This window comes from Dama dama, chromosome 5 (assembly GCF_033118175.1).
Source record: "Dama dama isolate Ldn47 chromosome 5, ASM3311817v1, whole genome shotgun sequence".
Taxonomy (NCBI): domain Eukaryota; kingdom Metazoa; phylum Chordata; class Mammalia; order Artiodactyla; family Cervidae; genus Dama; species Dama dama.
The window spans coordinates 26,935,022-26,945,548 of record NC_083685.1 but is presented as its reverse complement, the minus strand read 5'-3'; positions in this window follow the sequence as shown (position 1 = coordinate 26,945,548).

Here is a 10,527-nt window from a genome sequence, read left to right as displayed (position 1 = left end):
CAAGAATTTATCCATATGTGCAAATCAATCAACATGATAGAATGAAAAATAAAAATCATGTAATCACCTCAAGTAGATTCAGAAAGAGCATTTGAAAAAATACAACATCCTTTCATGACAAAAAGTCTTCAACAAATTGGGTATAGAAGGAATATACCTCAACAAAATAAAGGCCATATAAAACATGCTCACATCTAACATCATACTCAAATAAAAGGTTGAAGTTTTTCCTTTGATATAAGAAACAAGACAAGAATGCCTACTTTCACCACTCCTATTCAACACAATACTAGAAATCCCAGTCAGAGGAATCAAGCAAGGTAAAGGAGTAAGTCATCCAAATCAGAAAGGAAGAAATAAAATTATTTTTATTATGGGTGATATGATCTTATATAGAGACCCAACCAAAAAATTGTTAGGACTAATCAACATATACAGTGAAATCTTAGGGTATGTAATCTGCATGCAGAAAACAGTTGCCTTTCTATATACAAACAATGAAACATCTGAAAAAGAAAAAATGCATTCACAATAACATCAAAAGCAATTAAATAGTTAGGAATAAATTTAAAGAAGGAGGTGAAAACTATACACTGAAAACTATAAGAGCTTAATGAAAGAGGTTGAATAATACTCAAATGGAGAAATATCCCATATTTGTAGATCAGAACTAATACCTTTAAAATGACCACAGAAAAAGATAAATACTATATGATTTCACTTACATGGGGAATATAAGAAAAAAAGCAAACTCAGAAACACAGAAGAATGGTAGTTTTTCAGGGGCGGTGGGGGTGAGGGAAATGGGGAAATATTGATCAAAGGATACAAACTTCCAGTTGTAAGATGTAAGATTAATTCTGGGGATCCAATATATAGCGTGGTGAATATAGTTAATACTGAATCACATACTTGAAAATTGCTGTGAGAATAGATCTTAAATACTCTCCTCTCAAAGAAAAAGGTAATTTTGTGAGGTTATGGAGGTGTTAACTAACCTAGTTGTGTTTATCATTTTTCAATATATACTTGTATCAAATTATCCCTGTACAACTTAAACTTACAAAATGTCTTATGTCGATTACACCTAATAAGCCTAGGAGTGGAAAAGAAAATCAGATGTATTTCCCTTAAGAAATTAATGTTCATTGAAAATCTAATAATACGGACTTATGATTGCATTTGAGGAGAAATTAAAGGAATGAATAATCTGTCTTTAAATGTGTTTTCTTTAGGCAGAAATACCTCCAGGAAGATTTCATGCTTCCTACTGAATTATTTAAGTTAACTTTACCCAGTTGTTAGAAAATATTCTTAATTTTAACAGTTCTAGCATCCTTTTTATTAATATTACATTTTTTAATGCAAAACACACTAATTTACTATTGTGTTGAAAGTTCGGTAAACTCTAGGCAAATCATACTTTTAAGCAACTTTTGAATAATTGAGCAAAGTTCCAACATAAATCACTACTTCTGACTGAGGGCAGAATCACAACCACTTAGTTCCCAACTGGAAGGGTCCATGGATCTCCAAGTAGGCCCAGCTTGGTTGGTGGTCTCTGTGGGTTCATGCTCTTGGATGACCTGAGGATTTTTACTGAAGTACCAGTAGGGGGTGTTTGGGGCTGAACCTGGGTTTCTAGTGGGGTCAGAGCAGCTACCCTAGGTCTTGTCTGCAAACTGTAACTCAGCTCCCTCTCCAAGGCAGAGGCCGTCATGGGCAGTGAACCCCCTGGAGAGTGAGCATCAAGCCCAAGAGTATCTTGAGGGTCCAGGTCACTGCTACCTGGGGCTCTATCAGGTGCCCCAGACTGATCTGGGAGCCTCACTTGAGACAGAACCCCTCCCCCAGGCTCCCTGAGTCCTGCTCCCCACCCCTGATGGAATTAATCACAAGCAGGAGAAGATCTGGCCTGGTCATCTGAGCCCATAGTTCATCCCACCATCTGTGCCCTGTGCTGACGTCACTGTGACCAGCAGAGATTGGGTTCTGGGGTCACTTCCTGTGGGCATCCTGGGCATTCAGCACAGTTTCTCCTGGGTGGATAGATCATGGGAGCAAGAGCCTGCTCCCACCTGAACCTGCTTGTCCTAGATCCCACCTCCTAGGTCCTGTCCTCATGGAGGGTGATGCTGAGAGGCCTGCCCCATAAGTGCATTTCCCTGGACTTCCTCCTCTGACCCCCAAGTGTACACAGAGGAACAGGGGGCTCAGAGTTGACTTGGGTCCTGAATCAGAAACAAACCTTATGTCTGACAATCAGTCCACATACAGCACCCAATGTGGATGCTGCTCCCAACTTGAGTTTGACTCCAAAGCAAGACCACCTGCTGACTGTTCAGTGGAGGGGAGACTCACTCAGTGTATCCTTAGAGGTCACAATGGGAAGACCCCCTCCTGCAGGAGGACACCATGGGCTGGGACCAGACTTCTCCAAGTGCTGCCTCCTCCCGGGGCTTCCTGACGGGGTTGCCAGTGTCCAGGGCTCATCTCCACAGGCTGGACACTCAGTGTCCCCAGGATTAGGGCTCTTGTCTCATAGCCCTGGTGCTGGAGAGGGGAAGGGGGCACTGACCTTCCTGTTTGAGAATCTGCCTGCAGCCAGGGCTGTTCTCAGCACTGTGATGGAGACCCTGCCCCGGAGCTATGTCTGCATGGAGCAGAGTCCAAGGCCAGTCCCAGGCCCGGGCTCTCAGACCCCAGGAATCACAACTCTCAGACCCAGGAGCAGCTGCAGAGGCAAGGGGGTCCTCAGACCCCACCCCAGACTACAGGGAGAAGCCAAACCCTGGAATGTTAAAGCTTCTCAGGTGCCATTTCCAACACTGATCATCAGGGAGCCTGAAAGAGAGGAGCCCTGTCACGTCTGACTTCTCCCCAAGAACTGAGCTGTGGATCAGTCACCCCATCTCTGCTTGAACCCTCCCAGTGATGGGGGGCTCACCACCTGTGATGCTACCCCTTCATGGGATTGTGAGACTTCCTATGACCCATGTGAGGCTCAGGCCAGCCGTCCTGAGCCTGCTGAGCCTTTAACCCAGCCCAGCTCTGCAGACGGCTCTGCCACATCCTCCACCCACATTAGTGTTTACACTCAAGGTGAACAGACAACACAAGTCGTTGTAGACACAGCAAGGGAAGCAGAGAGATATCCAGGGTCATTGTGAACACATCAGGGGGATTAGAAAGTTGTTCCAAGTCAGTGTAGACACTGTAGGTGATTTAAATCTTTTTGAATTACACAGAAATCTTTACTAAAATGTGTCCTTCAGTAATGTGTTAGCACACATACAATTTGCACACATATATCTGTACCCTCTTTGACACACCTCATAGATTGCCACCATTAGTTTAACTGATAAATTAAAATAATAAAAGGGTGTGTGTTGGGGGGCAAAGGGGATGGGGGTGAACTAAGGACAAAGTTTTCATGTTTCATCTGGTAAGAAATGGCAAATTTCTCAGAATTTCCCTGGGGAAAACCTGTGACCAGAGAATCTCTGGAAGGTCTGTGTAGACAAAACAAGGGAACAAGGGATAGCTCTCAGGTCAGTGTGAATGTGCCAGGGGAGCTGGGAAGCCATCCCTGGTCAGTCAGTGAAGACATGCTCCAGGCAGCTGTAGACACAGCAGAGGAAAAGGAGACACCCCAGGTCCGTCCTCTCACAATGCAGGAGCTGGGGAGCCATCCCAGGCTAGTGTAGATACTCCAGGGCACTGGGGAATGGTGTTAGGTCAGCGTAGATACAACAAGGCTCTTGGGAAACCTCCTAGTTTAGTGTAGGCAAACAAAGGAAATAGGGAGGACATTCAGGCCAGTGCAGACCCAGAAAGAGAATTAGGGAGACATTCCAGGTGAGTGTAGAGCTGCCAGAGGAGCTAGGGTGACATCCGTACATCCATGATGTACGGTGTAGATACATCAGGAGAACCTAGGGAGCTATCTCAGGTCAGTGCTAAAAACCAGGGAACTAAAGAGGTCCTGGTCAGTATGGATACACTGGGGGATCTAAGGGGTTACCATTGGTCACTGTTGACATACCAGGGGAACTAGGGAAATAAACCAGGTCCATATAGAAACTACAGGAAACTAAGTGGACATCCCACATCCAAAGTCAGCGTAGACATAGCAGTGGAAATAGGGATATATTCAAGGTGAGCATAGGGGGACAAGGTAGACATCCCTGGCCTGTATAGATACCAAGGAGAAAAGGGGGTACCCGTTCATAGTGTAGACACAGCAGGGGGCAAGGGAGGAACCATGTTCAGTGTAGGGACACCAGGGAAATTATGGAGGCACTCCTTGTTTGTATAGAAACACCCAGATGAACTAGGGAGACATCTCTGATCAGTATAGACACTGCAGAGAGTTGTAGACATATCAGGTCAGTGTAGACATAGCAGAGGAAGTAGGGAGACAGTTCAGGAAGCCTGTGCTGTGGGACATGTGACATGCAGCTGCCCCACGCTGGGTGGTCCCTTTGTTAAACTACAGAAGATGAGTTAAGACACCAACATGCCTGGAGGTATCCTGGGGATACGGGCAACCAAAGATGGAACCCATCAGTGTCAGGTCCAGAATTAATTGTCATGTAACCACCACTGTTAGGAGGACTCATTAAAGCGGAACAGGAATCAAAGGGGGACCTGCCAGGAGGGGAATAAAGACCCTCATGACAAAGTCTAGGGGGCCCACAGAGTCTTGTTGCATCAACATGAGCTGTAACTCACAAACTGCAGCTGGCAGGAGGGGATCTGGGTCTGAGGATGCACAGACAGCAGTTTTGGGAGCTCCTCTTGGCTGGTTAAACTCTGGGTCTCTCCCAGACTGTGCCACTCTCCCTGCCGTGGTTTTCTCTTGTACAACAAACCATCCAAGAGTGTTGTGGTGTAAAGAATCACTGATTCATAATCTCCTATACTTCTGTGGTTGGATTTCGGGCAGGGCCTGGCTGCTGGTTCTTCTGATCCACGTGGACTCGGATGGGGTTGCTCCCTCGGCCGCATCCAGCTGGTGGCTTGGCTGAGCTGGAAGGTTCAGGTAGGTGCCCGTGTGGCCCCACGTCTGTCCGATCTCCCACGACCCCTCCGTGTGCTGGTTGGGCTCCCTCACAGCATGGTGTTCTCAGGGAAGCTGTGCTTCATCCATGGTGGTGACTAGCTTCCAGGATGGAGGAAGTGGAGGCCGCCCATCTCCCAAGTCTGGGCATGAACGTCCCTGTATACCTCTTCCTCTGTGTTCTGTTGGTCAAAGAAATTTACCAGGCCAGTCTAATCCAAGGGAACAGACTCCATCTCTGGAAACTCTACCACACCACCCAATTTCAAAGTCAAGGGACTCAGCCTCTGACTGGTCAACTTGCTATCTGCCTGCCCCTTGATCACAGCAGGGAAGGTATTGATGAGCAGATGCATCAAAATTATGTATCTATGCCTGACAAGGGCTTATTTTCCAAAATATACAAACAGCTTATTCAACCCAATAACAACAACCCTGCCAACAACCCATTTAAAAAATGGGCAGAAAACCCGAATAGACATTTTTTCCAAAAAAGACATACAGTTGGCCAATAGGCATATGAAAAGATGCTCAACTTTGCTAATCATTAGAGAAATGCAAATCAAAACTACAGGGAGGCCTCACCTCCCACTACTCAGAAGAGCCATCATTAAAAAGTTTACAAATAAATGCTGGAGAGGGTATGGAGAAAAGGGAGTCCTCCTACACCGTTGGTGGGAATGTAAACTGGTGCACCCACTATGGAAAACAGTATGGAGGTTCCTTAAAAATCTAAAAATAGAGTTGCCATATGATCCCGCAATCCCACTCCTGGGCATATATCCAAAGAAAACTCCAGTTAGAAGAGATACATGTACTCATTGTTCATACCAGCACTATTTACAATAGATAAGACATGGAGACAATCTAACTGTCCACTGATGGATGAATGGATAAAGAAAATGTGGTGCATAGTCCACCAGGCTCCTCGGTCCATGGAATTCTCCAGGCAAAAATACTGGAGTGGGTAGCCATTCCCTTCTCCAGAGGATCTTTCTGACCCACGGATCAAACTTGGGTCTCCTGTATTGCAGGCAGATTCTTCACCATCTGAGCTACTAGGGAAGCCCATATACATGTATACAGTGGAATACTATGCAGCCATTAAAAAGAATGAGATAGCGCCACATGTGGTGACATGCATGGACCTAGAGACTGCCACACTAAGTCAGTCACACGGAGAAGACAAATGCCATATGAGATCACTCACGTGTGGAATCCAAAACAGGTTACAAATGAACTTATTTACAAAACAGACCCACAGACATAGAAAATAAACTTATGGTTGCCAAAAGGGGAGGTGGGGAAGGAGGGATAAATTAGGAGTTTGAGTTAAGAGTAATATATATGTGATAGATAAGCAACAAAGTCCTACTGTATAGCAAGTATAGTAACCTATAATGAAATTGAATATATACATATATCACATAGGGCTTCTCTGGTGACTCAGATGGTAAAGAGTCTGCTTGCAATGCAGGAGACCCCAGTCCAGTCAGTCCCTGGGCTCAGAAGGTCCCCTGGAGAATGGAATAGCAATCCACTCAAGTATTCTTGCCTATGAAAAACAGCATATATAATGGAATCAATTTGCTGTACACCAGAAGCTACCACAAATCTGTAAATCAACTATACTTCAATAAAAAATTTTCATCTAACGAGGAAGGTGAGGACTCCAAGCAGAACCCCATGCTGATACCCACTGGAGGGAAGGCAGATAACAACAGCCATCTCCCAGAGCCCTCTGCCAGCCTCAGCCCACTTCCTCTGCTCCACCAGGGTCTTGCAAGTTCACAGCAGACTGGGGGTAGGTCTGTGACCCTGCAGGCAGTGAGGACACTGTCTGGGCAGGGGCAGGAGCCAGAGACAGCAGAATGCAGCCTGTGGGCCGTCGCCCCGGGACCCAGGGTGGCTGATGCCTGCGGACGAGGTGCAGAGCTCTCTCCTTGGAGCACAGCATGTGGCTCATCTCGGGAATTCTGATCTTCATCCTTTCCCCCTGCAGAGCTGCTGCAGCAAAAATAACTTCTGCGTGTGTTTACTGCATGCTCCCTTGTGCCGCATGTACTTTCCTGCTCATCTGTGGAACACAAATCACTGAGGTTCTGGCGCCCCTCCACCTCCATGAGGACCGAGGAGCCTCTGAAGATTGAAAACAATGTGGCAGGTGCATAAATGCCCAAAATGAACCTCAGGGAAACGGGCTCATTTGGGCATTTATGCACCTGCCACATAGTTTTCAGAACCTTTGAAAACAGCCCAGGTAATTCCACCACCAAGAACATAAAAGGTTCCCTAGAGACCATTTTATTACCAAGAGGAGAATTCTGGAAAGGAGTTTATCAAGTGAGTGAATGCTGTCAAGTGTAGATTCCTTTTCATCTGAATGATGGTTCTGATCCACAGGGCTAAGGGCTGTTTCTCCTTGAAGTTTGGGCAGCTGAGATCTTGGGTGATGGATCACTCTGAACTTGAGACTTTCATTAAACTTGTCAAATCTGCAGCCCGTGGCTCCTTCCTTCCTTCACTCTTTATCTCAGCTAGAGGAAGGGAGACTTGAGATATTCTGAAAAACACAATGTTTTCTTCACTAATCCTCTAGGAAAGGGAGCCAGCAAAACTCAATTTAGGGAAATTTAGGAAGCTTGGCAGGGCTTCCCAGGTGGCACTAGTGGTAAAGAACCCACCTGCCAATACAGGAGACATAAGAGATGGGGGTTCGATCCCTGGGTCAGGAAGAGCCCCTGGAGAAGGAAATGGGAACTCACTCCAGTATTCTTACCTGGAGAATCCCATGGGCAGAGGAGGCTGAATGGGCTATAGTCCATAGGGTTGTGAAGAGTCAGACAAGAGTGAAGTGACTTCGCACAGCACAGAAAGCTTGGCTGTGGCTCCATCTAACGCCCAAAGCTCATCGTGTGTCTGATGAGGTGACAGGTCCCCACGGGTGACTGTGGACCAACTGCTCAGCCCTCCTGCCTCCTCCCTCCTGCCCTGCAGAGACCTGCGCTTCCTCACCTCCACCTGCCTCCCCTCTGCTGGCTTCTCATCTGCACAGACCCAAGAACTGTCCTTCCACACTGAAAACAGCATTTCTCTGCCACACCCAGATGGGTTGCATTCAGGGGCTGAGGGGAGTATCACAAGGGGTGCCCCATCCATGTGCCCATCCTCCTCCTAGTGGACCCCCCACTGTATTTAGGCCATACGGCATGGGGCACATTGAGAGTAAAATTACTTGTTATTTATCTGAAACTGAAATTTAACTGGTATCCTGGATTTTGTTTGCTAAATGTGACAATTCTACCTGGAATGACCTGGATGTGTCCCTCTGAAGTCCCCCTGAGTGTCAGCTGCCTTTAGACATGTACTTTGGGCCCTGACCTGTGTGTGTGTGTGTGTGTGGGCTTCCCCTTCAAAGAAAAGGTCTCTCCAATGAGATCTATAGCTCCTCTAGCCAGGGGTCTCCTCCCAGCCCAGGGCCTCTGGTTGGCAAGTGTGCAGGGCCCTGTGGGCTGTGGGGAGAAGAGGTGGGGTAGGGGTACCAGGTGGGCTTAGGGCTGCAGTATGGCTGGATCCCTGGAAGGCGGAGGCTCAGCTGGGTCACCCATTTCTCTCCCATCCTTGCCTGCCAAGCCGGCTGCCGTGGGTGGTGCTGAGTGGCAGCGGACCTTTGGACAGGGTGTGAGCCGCCTTTCCCTTCCCCTCCTCTGTACGCGGGTGCGGGCGCTGCAGGGGCACCTGCCAGTCTCACGTCTGGGTCTCAGCAGCTGAGATGGGGAGTTTATGAGGCTTCTTTTGATCCAGAGAGGTCCAGGTTTAACCCCAGCTCACACCTGTAAGTATGGACTGGCTGACTCTTCACCTCTCTCCTGATAGGGGCTACGGCTGGTACATTCCCCTGCCGTGATGGGTTGGGGCAGTCACCTCAGCGCACACAAGCAGCATTCAGGCACTCAGCTGGGAGTTTTATTGTGTACTATACTCCCATTCACCCCCTCAGTTCCCCAGGGCGGGGGCCAATGCTCTTCATTTACAGAAAAGGACCCTGAGGTTCAGGAAGAAGGGCAGGGTAATGTGCTGGGAGGAACACAGCCACCAGCTCTCCTGTAAAACAAACTGTCTCTTGGAGCTTGCTGTGTTCCACGGTGTCAAATACTCTCAACACAGCTGATTTCAACTTGTCAGCAGTTTAAGAGCTGGCTCACAAACCCTCCAAACAGCTAACAGACTGCTCTCAGAAGCCGGTGTGAAAAATGTCATTCAGATCTCTGCCCATTTTTCTTCATTGGGATGTTTTGTTGTTGTTGAGTTAGGTGAGTTCTTTATATATTTTGGATATTAACCCCTTATAGGATATATGATTTGCAAATATTTTCTCTCACGTGGCAGGTTGCTTTTTTTTGTTGCTGTTGTTGATGGTTTCCTTTTTAGTTTAATGTAGTCTCATTGTTTTAAATTTTGCTTTTGTTCCCCTGGTTTCCCTTGTGTGAGGAGATACATCCAGAAAGACTGCTTAAGAACAATGTGGGGTGTGTGTGTGTATATATATATATACATACACATATACATACACACACACACACACACATATACACACAGTGGAATACTACTCAGCCATGAAAAAGATGAAACCTTGCCATTTGTGGATGGAACTTGAGGGTATTATGCTAAGTGAGATAAGTCATATGGAGAAAGACAAATTCCCCATGGTTTCACTCATATGCAGAATTTAAAAAAACAATCAAAACAAAATAAATGAACAAGCCAAACCAAACCAAAACAAACACATAGATATAGAGAATAGGATAGTGGTTCCCAGAAGGGAAAGGGTGGGAGTGGGGAGGATGGAAGTGATCAAGTGTATGTTTAACATGGAAACTAAAATTTTAGGGGTGAGCATGCTGTAGGGTATGCAGAAGTAGAAAAATAAAGTTGTACGCTTGAAACTTATATGACTTTTTTTCTGGTGGCTCAGCAGTAAAGGATCCATCTGCAATGCGGGAGATCTGGTTCAATCCCTGAGTCAGGAAGATCCTTTGGAGAAGGCAATGGCAACCCACTCCAGTATTCTTGCCTGGAGAATCCCATGGACAGAGGAGCCTGGAGGGCTACAATCCATGGGGTCACAAAGAATCGGACTTGACTGAGTCACTGAGCATGCATGCATGCAAACCAGTGTCACCCCAACAAAACATAAATGAAAAAACAAGCACCTGGTGTGAGCAGCCCAGCACCCTGAGAAGCCTAAAGGCACACAGCCAGGGGGAACTGGGGCTCCACTTGGTCCCCTGGGGCCCCCCCACCCCCAGCACCCTCTCGGCTCTGCGTTCTCCCCTTGTTCCAGCTGCCCCTGCACTACTCCTGGGACACGGACCAGCCTCGGCCTGCTCAGCCAGAAAGGCCCACAGCACAGGGGGCAGAATGGCCTGGGGCCAGCAGATGCCAGCTTGTGAGAGCTGACTTTT